Source organism: Solanum pennellii, chromosome 9, assembly GCF_001406875.1.
Source record: "Solanum pennellii chromosome 9, SPENNV200".
In the NCBI taxonomy this organism is placed as follows: Eukaryota; Viridiplantae; Streptophyta; class Magnoliopsida; order Solanales; family Solanaceae; genus Solanum; species Solanum pennellii.
In genome coordinates, this window is record NC_028645.1 from 52705641 (window position 1) to 52730218 (window position 24578).

The window sequence follows — 24578 nt, forward strand, 5'->3', positions numbered from 1 at the left end:
CGTCTTCAACTCAACCGCAACTCTAGCCAGTCTTCATCAAGCCAGATTTCAGGGTGAGCTATTGCTTCTAGCTTGGACTGGATCTTCCTCTTCATGTCTTGATGCCTTGAAATTCCGGTATGGACTAGCTTTTTACTTATTTTAGCTTCTTAGATACACTTAGATTACTAATTTGAGGATAGATGTTCTTGTGGTGATGACTTCCAGATTTTGGGGATAATGATTGATAAATTTTAGAAGTTATTTAATTGATTTCGTTAATGAGTTTTAAGTCTTCCGCATCGTATTTTGTTCATTATGGTTAAAATGTTGGGGTTTAGATTGGTTGGTTCGCTCACATAGTAGGATAAGTGTGGGTGCCACTCGCGACCCGTTTTGGGTCGTGACAAATTCATACTGAATTAATGTTTAAATGGGCCAATGAGAAAATCTCTCTGTCGATTTTGGAGGTCTCTCCATTTTAAATAACGAAAATTTAGTTTAACTTTACATATGTTGTTGGTTAAAATTTACCAATGAAGAAATAACCGTTGATTTCTAAGGTCTTCCATGTATATAACACGGACTTTAACTTTAAGTTATTATTTATTTCATTTATTCTTATTCATATATATTTAGTACTAATACTTTTACAAAGTGTCTTTGCAGGTACACACAGTTTCTTTCCATTGGAGCTATTCGAATAAAGGTTGAATCATATTGTTTATTTATTATTGTATATATTAGCGATGTTATGCAAATTTTAGGTCGTGTCTTATATTATTATTTTATTTTTATTACTTATCTGTATTGCATGTTTAGTATACTTGTATATTGTTTTTACCTCCTCAATTAGAAAGAAATTGAATTTAGTGGGAACCCACAATTGTGGATTTCCAAAGATGCCTAACATCTTTCCTTAGAAATAACCTGAGCCCTTACTTAGAATATAATGTTTCTGTAGAGCACTTAAACGGTTTCCTATTTTTCCTAAAATTAGGTGGCGACTCCTTTTAAATTTTTTTATTCATAAAATAATTTTAAAACTATTTTAGTTGATTATTTTTCGAGTCACCACGACGTTTTGCCCTATTTTAACAAAGTAGAGATGTAAATAAGAGTTTGTAGTAAAATAATATAGGTTTAAGCTATAAAATTTAGATTTAATTATGACATTTATTTTCGTCACTATTAATATAAATAATTGGTGACAAATATTTTATCATCTCTAATCCATCTGTGATTTAGTGATAACAACAAAATTGTCACAAAATATGTAAGGTATTAAATAGCGACGACTTAAAATTTGTAATGAATAATTCAACTATTTCTTAGAAAAATAATTCATTGCTAAATACAATTCTTTTGCTACCATTGTTCATAATAACAACTAGGAAGTTACAAAAAGATTATAACAAGTGCTTCATAAGAAATAGACAAAATCCATTCATTAATTGGCGAGGGAAAATATTAAAACAATTGCATTCAATCCACTTTGTAAAAACAAAAAAGTTCAATTCATCAATTTCTTAAATTATGCATTTATAAAATGCATCATTTGAAAAATACAATCCATGTTATAAGTACCGTGAGTGGGTTATTGTTCTACCCCTATATTGTCAATATTTATTGGTTTAGCACTTTTGTTTTATATTTGATACACTCTCATCAATTAAGACGATAGAAAAAATTATTTATCAAGTCTGGATGTTAATTTTTTAGCGTGTCTATTGATTTGTAAATAGTAATTGCATCGACTAAGTTTATCTATTCGCTTTTGCCTTAATATATTTACAAATTTAATAGTAATTCCACATACGTACATAGAGCAACTATAGACAGATAACATCAACTTACAAACATAGACTTTTCAAAGGTGTGATATATTTCATTAATTTCTATTAACTTTTTTCATCCGTGTGAAAATTGAAATAAACTAAAAAAATAAAAGAACAAATTAAAGAAATAAACCAACTAGGATTACAAATATATTATGATAAAGTATTGTAGTTACGGATATCGATGTTTTTTTCAAAACAACTAATTTACTGATCAAATTAAATAAATTATTCAATTTTCTTTAATAAAATCAAAAGTTAAATTCTATATGAAATTTTAATTGTACTCAATAATTTATAAATTTTATAAAAATAAATAAATAAAATGACAAAATCATATTGGATATATTTAAAGATATTATAAAAAAATTACAGTTTAATTAAAATATAATCTACATTTGAATATATTGTGGGTGGTAAATTTCATGCATTTGTGTATGTGTATAAATAATCATATAATTTATTATTTCTACATAAGTTGAATTTGATAGAAGTGAATGAAGTTAAAAATAAAATGAAAATGAGAGACGAGAGATTTGATTGGAAGGTAAGCACTCCTCACTTCCTAACCCTAAGGTTGTGAGTTCGAGTCCTCAAAAAAACATAGTAGAAGAAGATCAAGTGGGAGCTTCTTCTGGGGAGTTGTTAAAAAAATTGATATGGGAGATAAATAGGAACATTAACCTTTTTTATAATAAAAAATTTAACCCTAATTAATATATTTATGAACAACATAATTTTTTAATATAATATATAGTCATTAGTGAAGAAAATAGATTTTGTTCAACTATGAAATGCATATAACTTTAGAGACAATTGACGTCGTCACTGACTGAAGTAAAGTAATTAGCGACGACATAAATTTGTCGGTAGTAATGTTTAACTACAAAGTACATGTAACTTTAGAGACAATTAATGTCTTCACTGATTGAAGTAAAATAATTAGTGACGATATAATTTTTTCGTTAGTAATAACCTTTTTATTGACAAAGCATACTATTAACTACAAAAAAAGATATGTTTTTTACGAAAAATAAATTTTTCACAAATGTTTCAGGATTTGGGGATGATTTTTCGTTTAGGTAAATAATACATTTAGTGACGAAGCACTAAATCGTATTTGTATACTTTTAGCGATACACATTTAGTTACTACTGATTGAAAAATAATTTTTCGTCTCACAAGATTTGTAGAGACAAAATATAATTTATTAATGACGATATTATTTGTCCCTCATAATCGAATATGTTGTATTCTACCCAAATTTTAAGCATCATTAAACCCTATATAATCTTTCAGTTTGGCTCGTAGAATTAACTACTACTACTTCATATTCACTTGTCACTCATTACACAAGAGAGAAAAATAAACCCTTCCTATTAATGGCTACTAATAGTATAATCAGAAATGATAAATCATTTAAGGGAGATTAGAAAAATATATTAGTTTTTTATGATCCCATATAAACGCGACGAGAAGGATTGTGTTGTAGCATAAGATTTTCAAGTTCCACTTATCGACTTAGGGGGTTTCTTTTCTAGTGACCATGTTGCGGCTAAACAAACATCTAGGCTTGTTGGTGAAACGTGCCGGAGCAACTGTTTAATCCTTGTAATGAACAACAAAGTTGATGTTAACCTAATCTCCAATGCACATCATTACATGGACATTTTCTTTGAATGTCCTCTCTTTGAAAAGCAAAAAGAGGAGAAAAAAATTGTGAGCATTATGTCTATGCTACCAACTATACATGAATGTTTCAGTCAAAGTTTCTTAGTAAATAGACACTATCTTTTCAATAATCTGTTAAAGAAGATTCATCTCACATAGTCGAAGAGTATTTCAAAATAATAATGGGTGAAAGATTTAACAATCCAGAATAAGGATACTTGACTGCACTCTCTTGCAGTGCATCCATTATTTCATATTTCACTATTAAAGAAGTGCCAGTGATCCAGCATCCAGAGTGCCATTTGAGACTGTGGTCTTAAAAGATAGTATTTCTTATGAGTATGTACTAATTGAAATTCTTGACCGTCATGTTAGAAGGTTGAGAAAAAAGAACGTCGCTTCAGTTAAGGTTTTGTAGAGGATTCAGTCCATAGACTGAGTTACTTGCGAAGCAGAAGGAACCATGTAGGCCAAGTATCCTCATCTCTTTCCTTCTGATTCCACTCCAGCTTGAGGTAATAGTTCCACTTCAGTTTTTTAGTCATTAATACATAAACTTCAATAGTAGTATCATTTTTCTTTAGTTGTACTTTCATAATCAATGTATTTGCATGTTCTTGGAAATTTGTTCGGTTAGAAATAAGTTTTAAGTATTTTAGTTGTTGGGATTGCATACCTCTCACTCAATTTACACTAGTTAGTCTTCATTGGACGATGAATGTTCAAAATTGGAAGATAATGTAACAACCCGTATCAAAAATAGATAAAAATATGCAAATTTCCAAAAGTCGCAGGTGAAACCCATGGTTGCCACCCACGGACAGTAGGTTTACCCACGACCCATGTTGTTGGTCCGTGGTTTGCATTGGTAGCCTCCCCCAGAACCCCAGAATAAAATTTGTCTAAGTACTGACCATCGGCCAAACCTACAGTTCATTATTTCGAGCCACAAACCGTTGATCCACGCCCCATATTTCAGCCTCCAATACTAATCGAAGGTTGACCACCACATACTGCATATCTGTAGGTGTTGGTCAAAGGATAAAAAATCGTCAGGATTTTGCAAGCCCTGACCCATGACTCCACCTACGGTTCATTAGACCACCTACTGGCCGTAGGTGGCGAAATGTAGGTGCTGCCAAATTTTGCTGCTTTGGGATGTTTAAAGGGTCCTCCCTAAGGACCCCTTGGGTGGTACTTAGGGGATCTTACCTTGACACCCTATTAAACCCCTATCCTAAGTTTGGGAATCATTTAATAACCTATAATCCTCATACTACACTCCAAACCTCTTACAAAAGTCTCTAAAACTCACTAGTTCAACTTTCTAATTTCTGGGGTGTTACACAAAATTTATGGAAAGACTCCAGTCAACAATAGAAAAGACAAACAATAAATGGAATATAGTTAGTATGATTAGTACTATGGGGTTCTATGATTGCATTGCGCAAGTATAACTTAGGGCTACTAAACAAGATGCGTTGAGATAGAATTGTGCCTTAGTTGCCTCACTTTCTATAATTAAGTAAAGGTGACAGATTCCCTTAATTATGAGGAGTTAAGATAATAGTGTGACCAAATTAGGGTGAACATGACTAAGAAGACTTCAAGTTATGCTTAGTGTGAAGGATAGTATAGGATGTCTTTCATGCATTGTGCAAGTGTGTTTTGAGGTACCTAGAAGTATGGTGCTCTCAGGGTAGAGAAGCTCAAATACTTAAACAAAGTACATAGACTATGCTGAAGATGACATGTAAACCTAAGTCTTGACTATGAAGGTTGACTACGACCAAGAATGACCAAAGAGAGGTACTTAGGTTTGATGGTAGTATGGTATTCTATCGTGGCATTGCACAAGTATACTTGGAGGTGGCTTGTGAAGTAGTTCTCTTGTAATATGGAAGACTTAAGGCTTATTTATGTAACCATGAAAGTCTAAGTAAAGACTATTCCATGACCATGTTGTATCTCCTATGCTCATTTACAATGTTTTATGTTGTTTTGTGTTTATATGATTCTTATGCTGAGGATTATGATATGTATATGTTGTTATCTCTTATGCTTATGTCCTATGTTGACTAACAATTTGATATGCTTTTATTATGTTGTGCTAGCTTTCATACTTGTTACCTTTTGTACTAACACATGTTGCCTAAATTCTAACCAATTGTAGGGTTTGAGGCTTGAGTTGCTTTAAGAGCTAGGTTTTAAGGATTTAGAAGATTTGAAGATATTGATAAGTGCTTATAGCTTCGAGGACAATATCCACTTTAATTTTATTTCATTTCCCATAGGTTTTTAGACGTTGTTTGGGCCGTGTCCCAGAGACTTTTATTCATGACTATTAAATAGATAGTTTTGAGACAAAGAGTTAGAAAATACTTGCGTTTGCAATTTATGGAAATGAATTCGATTGTATATCTTCATAGTATTAAATTTCCCGCATTTTATACTATCTTATGTTATGATTATGCTAAGAGCTTGTATGAGACCCCTTCGGGGTCAAGTACGTCGTGTCACCTCTAGGGGGTGCTCTCGGGCCGTAAACCTTTGTTTAGAGCCTTACCTAACTTAGTAATATGGATATTATGGAGAAAGAGCACCAGGATGAAACATGAAGGGAAGCTAACATTAGTCGCACAAATTATTCTTAATGTCACTACGGACATCAATATGTTGGTAAGAATAAGAAAACCCCTAATATGTTGATAGAGTGGAAAAGATAAATACCTAAATTGAAGATAAATAGAGTGTTTTGGGAATCCCTTTAAATGGATGGGTTAAATATAATACAGATGGATCCTCTAGGCGAAATTTGGTTGTAGTTCCTATGCCTTTTATTTGATTGTGTCACGACCGATGAGCACCCCTAGACGTAATCGGCGTTGTCATCCACGGAGAGGACTTAGACTAGCCCTTAGTATTCACCATAACATAACATAGGTCAAAATACAGAAAAGGTAAAACTTTTCACATATTGAGGTATACATAGACCTCTCACATATTATATATGGTGTTTACTTAGAATCCTCGAATATGAAGCCTACATAGGCTTATCGTTTAGCCAACATAACTAATACATAAAAATTAAGTCTAATAAAATCATCTCACATCAAAACCATCTAAAACGAAGTAGAACTCAGGCATAGCCCTTATACAAATTCATATTTGCCTTACAACAAGTACCTTTAATAATAAGAAAGAAATGAATGTCTATAGACAATAGCAACGCTACTAAGGTAGAACACGTGGCACTATCCTAAAACTAGAGTACCTGCGAGGACTTGGGGAGAAGTCCAAGTCTTATTGCAAGCGACTTTGATACTTCAATGGCCCGAACCTACATTGTTTGGGAAAAGGTAAAGAATATGGGTTAGTACAACCACATTTACTAAGTTTGGAAACAAGTGCAAGTAATACAATTGAAATCATAATTAAAAGGAAATTTAGTTTAAAGCCATGCTAAATCACTTTTAAAAGCCTTTATGCACACTCGAGAACATATACAAGCCATTAGACATAACATCACTTAAGACAAGTCCATATTCAACACAAGAACAACATCATTATAAAGTCAAGTCAACATGGATATTATCAACATAAGGTCATATCAACATGAATGTCTTCATATAAAGATCATATAGGCATGAATAACTCCAACATAATGTCATAACAATAATTCATGTAAACGAGTTCATAACTTCACATCATATAATACCCTAACTCACGACCCTTCCCAAGCTACAAGTGTAATGCTTATGTGAAGCGCCATAACCCCACATAATCAAGTAAACCAAACAATGGATCATAAGTAATGTCAACATTACATATATCCTCATATCATGCATGTCATTCATCATAAATATCAATTTAGACCAATAGCATGTTCATCAATGAAACTAACATCATATATGATCATCAACATGTAAAGTCATCATGTAAATATCATTCATATCATAAGTACATAAGATGACCTCCTAGGATTTCCCTCAAGGTCAACTTGTGCCATGTATAAGTAGAGTATCATACCACTACCTACACTAAGTAGAACCCCTTAAGTCACCCTAGTTAGTGTTCACTTTATTACTTTCATTTTAATTTCAATAAAAATCGCCTTAAACGATAATAGACCATGTGATCTAAATGTAGAATGTGGTTTCATGAAACCCTACACCGAATGAAGGTGATTTACTTGCAAAGGTAGAACAAAAATATGAACAAAACATTCTAGGTGGATCCACTAGATAGCATTCCTATAGAGGCAACATAGTTGAGGAACTAGGAGATACGTCTTTAACCCTCTACCTTCCCATTTGTATCGGAGTCCTCATATTATGAGAATATTGGTGATCTGCCTTCCATTGGGGAGTCAACACCTCTCATTTTCAAGTACACTTTATGCTAAGCTGAAATCCCTTTTCTAAATGTCTTTAAGTCTTTTTTTAATCATCATATTTTAGTATAGGCCATAGGATAATAACCCCTTCTATATCATGTCATTGTCTCATTAGGTATTGCATAAGAATTTCCTTTCCTTACAACTCTTCATTTGTGAGATCAACACATCATATTCATATCATAGTTGTGTTATTCATATTCGACCTTGCATAATTATACGCTTAACATGATCTCATAATTCACATATTCAAGACATTTCAACATAACCATTGTGTCATCATCTTATTAATCTAATCACATATAATATTTCAATTGAACATCATAATCAAGTATAAACCATCATCATTGAAGTAATGAACTCAAGATCATAAAGGTCTTACCAATTAGCCTTCAAAACCTTCTTCAAGGTCATAACCTTAATTCATCTTAATTAATCAATAATGCGCTCATCATTATCTTAATATGGTGAATTTAACAATAATATAATCAATTCAAACAACCCTAATCATCTACAAGTCCATTTCATAGCTAGGGTTAAGGAAAAAGGTTCATCCATGAATTCTTCAAGAAATAGATCAAATCCCGACAATACATGATCATAGGTTATCCATGAATGAAATAACTTAGTTAAAACAAGTTTAAAAATCAATACATTCATCCATTCCAATAAACTCATAAGCAAGATCCAAGTTTTGGAGAATTGAGGTAAAGACATGGATTACACGAAATTCATATTAACTAACATCAATTACTCAACAATCTACACTTAATTATCATAGGTAATCACAATTCATCATAACCAATCATTAATTTCAAGTTTAGAAGAAGACCCAATTGTAGAGAAAACCCTTGGAATTGGGTTATTTAGAAATCAATTTTGAATGGACCTCTTGGGGAAAGTGTCATCACTCGGAAGCACAACCTAAAAGCTATGTCACTCTTGGATCGCAACAAGGCGTACTTGACCTCTCGGAGGTCTTATACAAGCCCTTTGACATCATTCATTGCATACATGAATGAAAAGTAGTGTGGAATTAAAACTTTTCACATGAAATAATAATACTTGAAAATATCTCTTTAATAGAAAATCATAATGAAAGACTAAGTCTCAAAATCGCCATCTTAGACATACAAATATACTGGTACACGACACATACTTAAACATATAGAAATATATAACTCTATTATAATACTTTCAATAAGAAGAACATAGAGATGTCCTCGAATCTAGGGAAGACATAACAACACTTGCTTGAATGGAATGCTAATCCAAGCTTCACTTCGAGAGTCCTCTCAAATGCCACCTACACCTTTAGAGATTAACAAAATATATGGAATTAGTACATTGGAATGTAGTAAGTATGGCATAATGATATAACACATATATTACTTCAATTCACATAACCATAGTTCTTCTCATGCACCTTGAGTTTTCTAGATGCATAGGCTACCACTTCTCCATGTTGCATAAGGACACAACCCGAACCCACTTGGGAAGCGTCACAATATACCACAAAACCCTTGGTACCCTCCAGAAAAGTCAACATTGGAGCATAGGTAAGTCTATATTTCAACACTTAGAAGTTTCTTTCACAAGCCTCCGACCACTCAAACTTAATACTCTTTTAGGTCAAGGTAGTCAAAGGAGAAACAATGGATGCAAACCCATCCACAAACGTCCTATAGCACCCAGCTAAACCTAAGATACTTCTAATGTCGGCTGAAATCAATGGTCTAGGCAAATTCTTAAATGCTTTGATTTTCACTTGATCGACCTCTATACCCTCACTTAAGACAATATGACCAAGAAACTCCACCGATATCAATAAAAACTCACACTTACTAGACTTACAAAATAGTTTTTTTTTCCTTAAGGACTTGCATACCACCCTCAAATGGTCCATATGTTCACCCTCATTCTTTGAATATACCAAGATATTGTCAATAAAGACTATCACAAAGGCATCAAGGTAATTTCGGAACACCCTATTCATAAGCTCCATAAAATTCATCGGGGCATTAGTGAGGCCAAAGACATCACTAAAAAATCATAATGACCATACCTAGTTTGGATAGTCATTTTAGGAACATCCTCACCTCTCCCTCTAAGGTTATGATATTGCGACCTCAAATCAATCTAAGAAAAGTGGCTTGCCCCTTGGATTTAATCAAACTAGTAGTCAATCTGAGGGAGAGGATACTTGTTCATAATGGTGACCTTATTGAGTTGAGAATAATTAATGCACATCATAAGGGACCCATCCTTCTTCATTACAAACAATACCGGCGCACCCCATGGAGAAATACTAGGTTGAATGAAACCTTTCTCTAGTAAATCCTTGAGTTGAGCCTTCAACTCTTTCAATTCAGCCAGAGTCATTGGATAAGGATGAATTGAAATGGGATTCGTATATGGTAATAAATCGATACCAAAGTCTATTTTCCCATTTGAGAGTGATTCCGGGCAAGTCATTTAAAAGACATCCGAAAAATCCTTCACTACAGTTACCGACTATAAAGGAAGAATGTTGGACTCAAGAACCTTAACCCTCACAATATGGTAAATAAACCCCTTAGAGATCATTTCACAAGATTTTAGAAAAGAAATTATACGACCTGTAGGGATTGAGTTACCCCCCTTCCACACTTAGACAGGTTCATTAGGAAAATTGAACTTCACTACCCTTGTTCGACAATCAATGGAAGGAAAAAAACATGCAACCAATCCATTCCCAAAATGACGTCAAAATCAACCATATCAAGTTCTACCAAATCCATGTAACTCTATTGGCTAAAGATATAGGACAAGACCTAAAGACTTTCCTAGCCACAACGCAGTCACCCACCAAAGTATTAACTATAAAAGGTTCAACTAGAAAATCGGGTAGAACATCAAAAATTTTAGCTAATAGAGGAGTTATAACTGATACAGTAGCACCAGGATCTTGTAAAGCGTAAACATCAGCAGAGAAGACTTGCAACATGCCGGTGACCACATCGATAGATTCCTCTTGCTCAAACCTAGAGCGTAGAGCATAGAAGTGGTTCCTTTTTGGAGCATCGGAACTAGGACAATTAGATTGAGCTTAGATACTCCCCTTATATTTACTTCTCAACTTAGGACAATCCCTAACCTTAAGTCCATCTTTTCCACAACCAAAGCAATTTCCGTTCCCACAAAACATTCACCTCTATGCTTCTTACCGCACTTGGCACAAGAAGGTTTCTCACTAGATAAATTTCCACTTCCTTTATTTTGGGTTTTAGTTTTAACCACCATATCCTTGTTAGCCTTAGGGAAATTGGAAAGAACTTTATTGGAGATCAGTTTTGTGAACCTAGGCTTGTCTTGAATTTAAAGCCTACCCTTGGAAGTACCTCCCTCATAAGACTTGTCCCTCTTAAACTTCCTATTATTCCTCTTGAGTCTAGTCTCCTCAACTTGTTGAGCATGAACCATCAAACGAGAATTGTCCATATTGTCATGAAGCATCGCCTAACGACACTCTTCAACTAAATCATACAACACCACCATCACAAAGTTGATCATCCCATCCCTAGGATTGGATACAAAAGAAGGATCTTGGACAATTTAGTGAACTTCAAGGAGTACTCTTGCACACTCATACCCCTTGACGAAGGTTGATGAATTTCTAGACTTTTGCTTCCTTTTTCTCCCTTGGAAAGAACCTAACGAGAAAAGCCCTTCTAAATAGCTCCCAAGTTATAGGACCTTCTCTCAAAGCCCTATTGTCTCAAAATTGGGTATACCATGTTTGAGCCACATCCATATGTTTATAGGAGGCTAGCTCGTCCTTCTCATTAGAACTCACTCCCGTAGCATAATGAATCTTATAGACCTAATCAAGAAAGTCTTGGAGATCTTCATTCACCTTAGACCCAAAGAACATTAGAGGGTATATCCTTGTGAAGTCCCTCAAGAGAGAAGCCAAGGCACTAGCATTTTTTTAACACGGGGTCCAACATCTCGGTTTTCTTGAGCTGTCATGGCTTGATCTTGAGTAGCTACCGCTTGGGCTTGGGTAGTCATAGCTTGGGCCAAAGATAGAAAAGTCGACCTTATATCTCAATCCGTCATGGGTGGAGGAATGATCGGAGGTTGGTCTTGCAGAGGAACTTGATTACCTTGTGGAGGAGCTTGGTTGTCTTGGGGAGGAGCTCCGACATTAGACAAATCTTCTTCCACTCTCCTTGCGGCTTCCCTTCTCGTATTCATTTCCTATATCCACAAGAAAATGATTAGAAATAAAAGGTACACATAGAGTTACCACTGTCAAGGCACGAATTCCAAGATTACCAATAAATGAGAAATCTTAAGCATCATATAGCCTCTCATTCATAAGTGTGGCGCGCTTCACACTAATGAACAAGACTCTACATAGACGTGATTTATTGATACATAAATCCTAAGATTACTTCAACCTCATGCTCTATTACCAAGTTTGTCATGACAGGGGAGCACCCACTAGACGTAATTGGCATTATCGTCCTCGAAAAGGACTTTGACTAACCCTTAGAATTCATCATAACATATCATAGGTCAAAATGTAGCAAAATTAATACTTTTTATATATTCAGGTATACATAGACCTCTCACATATTATATATGGAGTATATTTTGACTGCTCATATATGAAGATTATATTGGATTCTCGTTTATCCAACATAACCAATATGTAAGAATTTAGTCTAATAAGATCATCTCGTATTAAACCATATAAAATGAAGTAGGACATTCGGGCATAGCACTTATACAATTTCATATTTTCCACATAGGGCTTACAACAAATAACTTCTAGAATAGGAAAGAACAAAATGTCTTTAGATAATAGCAATGCTACTAAGGTAGAACACGTGGCACCATCCTCGAACTAGAGGATCTACCAAAACTTGGGGAAAAGTCCAAGTCTTCTTACAAGCGATCTTGATATTTGAATGGTCCGCAACTACATTGTTTGGGAAATGGAAAGAATATGGGTTAAAACAACCATATGGACTATGTTTGGAAACATGTGCAAGTAACACCATTGAAATCATTTTTAAAAGGACATTTAGTTCAATATTGTGCTAAGTCACTTTTAGAAGCTTTATGCACAATAAAAACATATACAAGCCAATATACATAACATCACTTAATACAAGTCCATATTCAACACATGACCAACATCATCATAAAGTAAAGTAAACATGGATATTATCAACATAAGATCATATCAACATGAATGGCTTCATATCAAGATCATAGACGCATGAATAACTCCAACATAATGCCATAACAATAATTATGTACAAGAGTTCATAACATCACAACATATAAGACCCTTACTCACAACCCTTTACTAAGACTACATGTACAATGCTTATATGAAGCCCAATAACCCCACATAATCAAGTAAACCAAACAAAGGATCATAGGGAGTGTAAACATTTCATATCATGCATGTCCTTTATTATATGTATCAATTTAGACCAATAGCATGTTTATCAATGAAACTAACATCATATAGGATCATCAACATGTAAAGTTGTCATACACATTTCATTCATCTCATAAGTACATAAAAACAACCTCCTATGACTTTCCTGTAGGTCAACTTGTGTCATGTATAAGTAGAGTCCCATACCCCTACTTACATTAAGTAGAACCCCTAAAGTTACCCTAGTTATTGTTAACTTTACCACTTTAATTTTACTTTCGCGAACAATTGCCTTAACCGACAATAGACCATGTAAGCCAAACATGAAATCCAGTGTCATGAAACCCTACAAAGAAAGAAGGTGGTCTACTTGCTAAGGTAGAAGCAAAAAATGAACATAGCATTCTAAGTCGATCCATAGCTATTATTCCTATGGAGGAAACATAGTTGACGAACTAGGATATATGTCTTTAACCCTTGACATATCCATTAGAATTGGAGTCCTCATCTCATGAGAACATTGGTGAATTTCCCTTCCATTGGTGAGTCAACACCTCTCATTGTCAAGTTCACTCGGTGCTAAGATAAAGTCCCTTTTTGAAATGTCTTGAAGCCTTTCTTATTTATCATAACTTAGTATAGTCCATACATGACTAATCCCTTGTATATCATGTCATTAGCTCATTCGATATTGCATGAGAATTTCCTTTCATAACAGCCCTTCGTTTCTGAGATTAACAAATCATAGTCATATCATAGTAAGGCACACAAGTGATTCATATTCAACCTTGTATCATTATACCCTTAACATGATGTCACAATTCACATATTCAATACATTTCATCATAACAATAGTATCATCATCTTCTTAATCTGATCACATATAATACTTCAATCAAACATCATAATCAAGTATAAAACATCATTATTGAAGTAAAGAACTCAAGATCATAAAGGTCTTACCAATTAGCCTCCAAAACCTTTTTCAAGATCATAGACTCAATTCATCACAATTAACCAATGATCCACTCATCATTTTCTTAATATAGTGTATTAAATAATAATATAATCAATTCCAACAACCCTAATCATCTACAAGTCCTTTCATAACTAGGGTTAAGGAAAAGGGTTCATCCATGAATTCTTCAATAAATACAATACATGACGATAAGAAGTCCATGAATGAAATAGCTTAGTTAAAACAAGTCTAACAATCAATACATTCATCCATTACAATAAATTCATAAGCAAACTACAAGTTTGGGGAATTGGGGGAAAGACATGGATCACAAGAAATTCCCATTAATTAACATCAATTACGCAACAATCTACTTTTGATTAGCCATAGGTAGTCACAATTCATCTTAATCAATCATCAATTTCATATTTAGAAGAAACCTTATTTTTAAAGAAAACCATTGATATTGGGTGATTTAGAAATAAACTTTGAATGGACCTCTTGGGGAAAGGAATCCAAAGAGTAAAAGAATTTGTACCTTATGAAGACTTTAGTCACAATTTGAGTAGAAAACTTTGGGGATTAGGTCTTCTTCTTCAAGCTTCTTGGTTCCTTCAGTGGAGATTGAATATAAAGAGAAATTAGAGAGAGGTGGGAGCCTTTGAGTTTTGATTTGGGGATTTGATTTGATTGAGTTAATGTAAGGTTAAAATGATTTGAAATCAATATATAACCCTTCCCTAAAATACCCAAAAGACCCCTCACCTAAGTTGACCTTTTAGTGAAGTCAAACTTGAATTCTAATTTCAGATTTTTCGTCCAGAAACAAGTCCGCATCACATCACAGAGCTGTTCCCGCAAGATTTCATAAAATAATATTTGAGACAGTAGATTCCGCGACACGGAGCATAAAATTTGGCCCATGGTGAACCATGTCTACGATGCGGACTGGTTTCATCACAATATAATTCTTGCTGCCTTGGGCAGCTTGTTTGGCTAAGGTGGGGTCCCTTCAAGGACTCCTAGGGCGGTCCTTAAGGTGTCATACCTGGACGTTTTGAACCTATATACATCATTGTACCTATTAAAAGTATTGTACAAGTTTTAGACTCCATACAATACTTCAAAACCATCACAAGGGATAAGGACGTTTACTAGTTCAATTGCACTAGTTTCCGGACGTCATGGTCATCCCTTGACGTTTAGGCTCTAATACTTCCTACATATTTTTTATACATTATTTTAGGCTTAGCAATAGTGATTTAGAGTTCAGTTCATCAAGTGAGGCTCTAGACCATGTCTTGGACTTTCAAAGTGTTACAGAGGAATGATTAGGGTGATATTGAATAGGTGAAAGGAGAAAGCATAGAAGATACTACAAACGCAGTCGCCGCAGCTAAAGCTATAATGGAGGCATATAATCATTGTAAATAGTCACTACATAAGGAAGTTATAGTTCAAACTGACTGAATGCTAATGTACAAAGTGCTAGAAGGAAAGTGGGCATGTCCATGGGTTATTGCGGAAATAGTATCAAATATTTAGGAATGTTTGCAAAAGAAGGAATTAATTCTTAAGAGAAGGAAATAAGTTAGTAGATCATTTGATAAATATATCTATTGACAAAGGGAACTACAAATTCACATGTTTTAATAGCATGGAGACGAAGGGGAGGAGAATCATCAAAAATGAAAAACTACTATGCTACTACTAAAGAATTTGACCTTTGAAGAGATAGAGGGCAAGAAAAGTCTTCAACAGTAAAGTTTTCTATAAGAAACATAATTACAAACTCCTAGAAGGCAATATAAACAACGAAATGCTATTTAGCATATCTTATATTAGCCAGCAAAAAATAAGTCGACAAAATGGGGGATCTAGAGTCAGTAATGGAGATATTAAACCTGGATGAACCCATCAACACTCCTAAAGTCGGTGGAGTAAAGCTATCGTTTCACTTTGTCACATGACCACCGTAGAAAGATAATGAGCAGATATAGAAGGAAAAGGAAAAGAATAAAAAGAAGCGAGAGGACCTACCACGTGAAGAGATTTTCCTCCTTTCAAAAAAATCTGAAAACAAAAAATAACGACCACAAACTATGGAACCGTATACTACAATTGGGAAATAACGATGTAGTTAGAAGAAAGAGAGAAAAACAAAAGAAAGGAAGACGAGCTCATATAACAAGATACTTACTCTTGTTAACTGATTTATCAACAACCAAGAAACACATAAACATCACGTTGATGATCCATATCAAGAGGAACCAGAGAGACGGATTAGTCAAAGGAGGCGACATCGTAGGTGAAAAAATCAAAAGCAACGGAAGAGAAGGAGAAAGCGGCGAGGGGAAAAAGAGCAATGAAGAGGACCTATTTAGATAATCGTATGATATATATATTTGATTTGTGCTTTTTTCAGTAATGGGCTACTGAGGGTTGTGCTTTTCCCATGAAAGCATAAGCTGGTGTAATTATTTTTCAAATTCATGAATAATAGATCGAAATTTTCCCAAAAAAAATGATTTTGTTATTACTAACAAAATCTGAAAAACATATATTGATTTATAGTCTGTATGACCAAGTTTTTAAATTGTCAAAAGTACTTATTTATTAAAAAGGGTGCTGTTTTATATATATCGAATAAGGTGTTTCACCAAATTATTCTAGAGAAAAATAAGTATTTTTTAAAAGAATTAGTAGAAACTGATTTTCAAAAGCTAAAGAAGTAGTTTTCACCCCAACTTTTTTTCTAATAAGCACTCTTGAGTAAAACATTCATATAGACTTTTAAAATTTTTTATCAAATACTAATTTTTCTTAAAACACCTTTTAAATTGATAAGTAAAATACAGTCTATGTTTCCCCAAATATTCTAATCACATCATTTATATTTCATAAAAAATGTAAACAAACTTAATAAGTAAAACCAGAATAATTCAGTCACACTTCAAAAAATGTCCTACATTACTCAACCTCCAAAACAAGATAACATCGTTTTTCCAATCCATAAATACATGAATATATATATATATACATAGATATATATATATATATATATGTTGCACCCTTACATGTCGGATCACTTCCATGTGCGCCCTGGGGTTTGTCTATGGACATACATGTGCTATGCCGGGACCTAAGCGTCGTGCGCGTGCATAGTCCGATCCTCAAGCTTGTCAGTCACCTCGTGCCTTGCAATTGGCTTGTCGCTTTGCCTGAGTAGGGCAACGTCCCATCCTTGGTCTTAGTCATCTGTGTATTCCTTAAGGTGTCATTATTTGTCTTAGGGCATAGCCTAACATATCCTATGCATCATGCATTCAAGCTTCACAGTGCATCGTTGCCCCACGACTGCACGTCTAGGCCTACAGATGTTTGTTCGCTTGGTTGAACATTTGCCAAGCTCACAAGTTAGCTCACAAGACTCTCGAGTGAGTCCCTCAATTGCTCAATCGACTAGGAGGTCTTTGTCCACAAGGAGAATGGCCCGGAGGGCCTAACGTTCGGTAAAACTAACCCCCACGGTCATCGGGACGCCCAACAACGACTTTCTAGTCGCACGCCGCCATAGAGCTTCCCTAACTCAAATGGGTACCTAAGAAACTCCTTTGAGGTGCCTAGGCAGGTCCTTGAAGTCCAGCTTCAAGGGAGCACACTTGGGGTATACCCCCATTATATGTGCTTAAAATAATTTTGCCCTTGTGACAGGAATAAACATCATTCTGCCAGAGAATCNAATATTCTAATGCGATGCAAAGAGACCCCATTTGAAATCAAGTTTTTCTCTCTGTTTTTCTATTACCTCCAATAGATAATGTTTGAGATTTTAACTATTCATATTGATTTTACTCTTACAAAATATAACACTTTTTGAGATACTAAAAAAACTAATTCAAAATCAACATAATAGAGGAACAAAACCAAATTTGAATACCAATTGAATTTAATATATGCTAACATCACATATTAATTAGTTGAAATTGTTGACGACTTTTTTGATTGAAACCATGATTTAAGGTTTAGTTTTGAGTAGAATATCATTTAATTTTAACATTTAATCAATTCTAATTGTTTGGGGAAAAGACCGATGGAGTTTAGAGGGTTTAGAGATGAAAAACGAAGAAAATATTTTGTCTGTTCGCAGGCCCACTCTGGAGTTTTGAAAAATTGTTTTTTCTTGTTACGGAGCGGTCACTGACCATTCTTCCTCAAAAGTTGTTTCCAAACCAAAAGTTTTAATGCTTCTCTGCGTCATGGACCCATCCTCAAATATTGATATTTTCATCTTTCTCATGATTAATTGTTTAAATTCATTCCTAAAGAACATGAGATCTTTCCTATCACAAATAACGATCCTTGAATCCATAAATTCAATTAAAGGTAAGATAAGAAGTTAAGAGCAATTCATAAAGTTTTGAGAAGTGTTTTACAAATGTTTTAATTTTTTGTAAGACTTAAGTTTTGAGTTCAGTAAAGATTAAAGTTGAAGTTCATTTCTTCAAAAGTATATGGGGACTATGTACTCCCAAAGAGTTTAAAATGTTTTCACATTTAAATAAGGAGGGAAACTTTGATTTCCAAAAGATCCTTTGAGCTAGTTTTCAGTAAAGAGCCTTTAAACAAGTTTCGGTAAAGAGCCTTTAAACTAGTTTTTTTAGTACAGAGTAAATACTTTCACGATTAAGCAAGAAAGGAAACTGAGATTTCCAGGATAGACTTTGAACTATGTTTTGAGCAATTATCTGAAACCACAAAAAAGAAGTATGTTTTTAACCATACAGAGCAAGTATCATATTTTGGGAGTAGCACTGAGCACTTTATAAGGGGAGAGTTAAGCCAACTCACAGCCTTCATAAACCATGTAACCATCATGGATACAAACGGGTCATACTTTTTAGATTATTCATTTAGTTTTTTTTAGCATAGACTAGCATAGACTAGTGATCCACTTAGCGGTCAGGTAATATACCCTTGGCAAGGTATAGGATGCTCTGGCAGCATGAGAAAAATTGTTGTATCATCACTATATCTCTTAAGTGATGGTTGTGAGTTAGAGAAACTCCCTCAATAGTATTTTGTATTTTAAAATACATTAGAAATATTGGTATTTTCATATTGTATCTTTGCATAGATACAGAGGTATCATTGTATTTCTAAATACATAGAGTTGAAAATCATGTTTTAAGCTTTTCCTTATACTGAATTTATTTACGCTGCTTTATATTGAAATCAGTTGAGTTAAATAAAGCACAGGTAAGTGTTTCTCTAAGTTCTTTTCAAGCATGTGTTGTGTTTACCATTCGAACTCTCATACACGTATATTTAATGTACTTATACCAGTTGTCCTTCATCTTCTTATGATGTAGACACAGATAACTACAATCACGATCTAACGCATCATTGATGCACTGAGAAGTTCAAAGTGTATTGGTGAGCCTCTTAGCATGATGTTTTTTTTCTCTTTAATAATTCAAATTTTTTGTTGTTGATGGAGACTCTATTTATAACTAAAATTAATGATAAAATTTGAATATAGTTAGAATATAATGATCTTTAATATTAAATGGTTGATTCTTTATTTATTTTTTAATGTAAAATATTTAATATCCAAATATAGAAAATTCCAATAAATGTGACAATGTAATTTTTTTGTAACTATGTGTCAACAAATAAATTTAAGTTATAAAACTTAAGAATAAAAAAAATAAAGAGGAAGAAAAAAGAAACAATATAAGATCACTTTCTTTCTTTGAAATGTATTCAACATTATTCTTAACATGGAGGAATACCATAGGGTATTATAAACATTACATAAACATTGAGAATTACTAACCATTGAGGAGGAAATAAATGTAGGAGTTATCTTCATACATTTAATAAATTATCAACAATATTACTACCAATAAAGGATGAGATTAACCTAGGAGTTTTGGTCATCATTTAACCACATTATCAACAACATTATTACTCATAAATAAGGGAATTAACCAAAGAGTTATGGTCATCTATTTAACCACCATAATTATTTACAACACTCTCCCTTTGATGAACATTGATAGATAATATGACTCGTTATAACCTTACTTAAAAAACCCTATGAAAAAAATCTTAGTGAAGGACAAAAGACTACACATATCTTGTAATACGCTTTATTTGTTGTCTTGTTAAAAATGTTGTCGGGAAAACCCATTGGAATATATGTAGACCAAGGGAAAAGAGTGCAGGGCGTAGTTTACTCCCCCTATTGCAAATATATTTTAATTTCATGGAGAAAACGCATCCCAATCTTGTATATAAAATTTTCAAATATTTAAGTTGGTGACGCTTAAGTGAACAAATCCACTAAATTATCAACGGAGAGAATTTGTTGAACATTTATTTCACCTTTCTTCTCAACATCATGAGTAATTTTTTTTGGCGTTATGTGTTTTGTCAGTATCCTTTAATATATTCTCCCTTCAGCTAAGCTAAACATACAACATTGTCTTCATAGGTCGAATATCCTTTTTCATAGGAAAACGACATAGTTCTTGAATATGTTGTGTCATTGATCTTAGCTAAACATACTCCCGACATTTTTCATGGGTGACTATTATTTCTGCATAATTTGAAGAAGTAAGAGCTAATGTTTGCTTCATTAAACGCCATGATATAGTATTGCCTCCATATGTAAATAAATAGCATGTCTCACATCGAGCATTATATGGATCAGACAAATATCAATTTTTTGCATAACCAAACATTTCTGACATGGATATATTAGAATAAAATAATCCCATATCAATGGTTCCCTTAAGAATTTGAATATATGTTTGACTTCATTCTAATGTCTCTTTGTTCGGACGAGCTGAATCTTACCAATAAAATTACTACAAAACATAAAGCTCTACGATATGGAGTTTCGTCGCCAAAAACTATTCATAACTTTCTTGAGGTTGAAATAGATCTTTATGTATTTCAAGCGATCTCATAACCATCCGGGTAGTTAGTGTATGTAATTTACCCATGTACAATCGCTTTAAATCCTTTTAAAACATGTAGACTGATGGACAAACATTCCATTTTTCAAATGATCAATCATAGGCTAAAATAAAAAAATTTCTTACCAAGATCTTTCATTTCAAATTTTTTTTGCTAAACAGTGAACAAGTTTTGAATGCTTTTTAGGAGTGTCAATAATATTTAAATAATCAACATACACAATTATTATAACAATATCATATCCAGACCTTTTTATAAAAACACAAAGACAAGTAGGGTCATTTTTGTACCCTTTTTTGTTAGCAAAAATGGGCTAAGACAATTGCACCACATACGTCTTGATTGTTTTAATCCATATAAGGATTTCTCAAGCATTATCAAGAAATATTCTTGCGAACGTTTACATGCTTCAGGCAAATTGATTGCTTAAGAAACTTTCATGAAAATATAATGGTCGAATGAGACATATAAATTAGTTGTGACAACATCCACCAAACGTATTCCCAGCTTTTTAAAAACTGTCAGGTTTATTAGATACCTAAAGGTAATTTAATCCACCATTGGAGAATATGTCTCCACATAATCAATGTCAAACCTTTGCAAAAAAGATCTTGTGCCACAAGTCGTGCTTCACATCTTACGACTTCACCTTTTTCATTTCATTTTCACACAAAATTCCATTTGTACCTCACTAGATTGACACCTTCAGGTGTTCGAGCTATTGGTCCAAAAATATATGTATTTCAAGTGAAGTCAATTATGCTTGAATTGTATCCTTACATTTTGGCCAATCATTTTTTTGTTTGCATTCATTGACAGAGTTTGGTTCAAAATTTTTACCTTGTTGCATTATTTCAAGAACAACATTATAAGCAAAAATATTGTCCACCATAATATTATTTTTATTCCACCTTTTTCTCATTGAGACATAATTTATTAAGATTTGTTCATTCTCATTATTTTCAGCTATTTGGTCCTTCCATGTGGTCTTATCATCTGTTATGTATCGGAGCTCTTTTTGATTAATTTCATCCATGATATGATCTTCATGGTAATTTGTTCCTTTTCTTTTTTCAACAATTTTTATCCTTCAAATGAATTGACCTGCCGTGATTTAAACGCGGTTTAGACTCATTTGCTTTAATAATTTGCTCTAGTGGGACATCTACTCGAACTAGAGTATTTGCAGCTAAAATTTAAGATTCAGTAACCCTTGGAATGTTAGTAAATGCATTTGGAAATTGATTTGCAACATTTTGCAAATAAATCATCTTCTTAACCTCTTGGTCACATTGATTTGTTCGAGCATCTAAATTAGATAGGGATAATTAATTCAAATCTATCTCCTTTTTCAATTGCTTATGTTCTCCCCCTACTAATTCATCAATCAATACATCTCTTGTCATAGGTTTCGAATATTTTATATTAGAAGGAGATTCATACCCAACACACACCCCAACCTTCTTTGGGGACCCATCTTTGTGTGTTGTGGCGGGGCAATATAAACGTATATCACAAATCAAAAAAATTCTAAGATGGGAAATAGTTGACTCATGACTGAAATCAACTTTAATTGAGGAAATTCATGATAAATAATTAGCCTTATGGGCACCAATGGTGCTGCATTCAAAATAGCATGCCCCCATATTGAAACATGCAACTTTGTCATCTTTAACAATGGTCTAGATATCAATTGAATAAGCTTAATTGAAGATTCCGCTAGACTAGTTTGAATGTAAACCTAAGCAACTAGATGTTAAATTTTTATTTCAGTGGACAAACAATAATCATTAAAGGCCTGCAATGTAAACTCACAAGCATTATTAAGACGAATTGTCTTTATTGCATAATCTGGAAATTGTGCTCTTAATCTTATTATTTAATCCAATAACCTCACAAAATTTATATTGCGACGATAATATGCGCACATGTGATAATCTAGTAGATACATCTAACAAGACCATATAATATTTCAATTTCCCACATGGATGGTCAATCGACCAACATATATCACCATGTGTATATTTCAAAAATATAGGGGAGTCAGTCCCAACCTTAGCTACTGATGGTTAGATAACCAACTTTCCTTGAGAACAAGAAACACAAGAATTTCTTTGATTGATGAAATTTATGATTCTTCATAGTATGCCAATGTGAATTCTCAATAGTTTTGCGCATCATACAATAACCAGGATGGACCAACCTTTCATGTCAAATGATGAAATCATTAGGATTAGTAAACCCTTTATTTATTATTCATGTGATTTAACAATACTAATACTTCTATGGTACAATCATAAGAAAATGTGGGTAACCTTTCATACACATAATTTCGCTCCAATTTAACTGTAGTAATATAAAGGTATATAACCTTGAAACTTAATAAGTTTCTTTGAGACTTACTACAGTACAATGAATTTTTATTATTTAATATACTTCCCAAGAGTAGTAGTAAGACACCTCTTTCAGAGTCATCAATTAATTTTGCACTATCAAATATTGTATTAACATAATCCTTTTTAATAATCAAATTAGAGAAATATCTCTTTTCTCTTACACAGTGTGAGTTATAGAAATATCACGAAGACACATATCTCCTTTACTCATTTTGAACCAAATAAAGATTTGAAATTTTATTTATCTTCATAAAATAAAAGTACATTATAAGAAATATGAAAAATCAACAACTTTTCAAGAAAATGAAAAATTAATTTATTTTTGTAAATATAAAAACAGTATAAGGAAAAACATTACAATTAAAAGCACATATACAAAACAGCATGATCATTTTCCCCAATCAAATGACCAAACGTTAGCTTTGATCTCCAAAGTAGTCGTCAACTTCCAAATTAGAATATCATGAAGGTTATCAAAATCATCATCTTTTAAAGCCAAATTTGCTTCAATATTGTCATCATATTTTTGTGAAGGCCCTGCCTCGACATAATTTTTATAAGTCATGTGTCACTCCACCCGAGCATTAGAAGAAGATGCACCATTTTTATTTCCTTTTCTATTCAAGAAATCTTGATAAAGATAACAAAATGCCCAGTTGTTCGACAATCATTCTTCCAATGCCCTTTAATGCCACAACGATGACAATTACCTCTTGAAGGATTGCTTTGATAACCCATATTGTTCTCCTTTTTGTGGAGACTACCACCACGCTACTTATAATATCGTCCCCTGCCATTGCCATGTTCACACACATTTTTTTATGTTAAATTTTATTTTGTCTTCTTTCAGACGGGCAATGTGCTTCAACCTCATTTACTTCCGATAACTAAGCAATTTTTGTAGGACGGTACT

The 24578-nt window shown here is 33.4% G+C and overlaps 1 pseudogene; it reads left to right on the forward strand.

Annotated features, from left to right (window-relative positions):
• LOC114074042 overlaps window positions 1-24578 on the forward strand; it is a 121964-nt pseudogene that overhangs the window by 25661 nt on the left and 71725 nt on the right.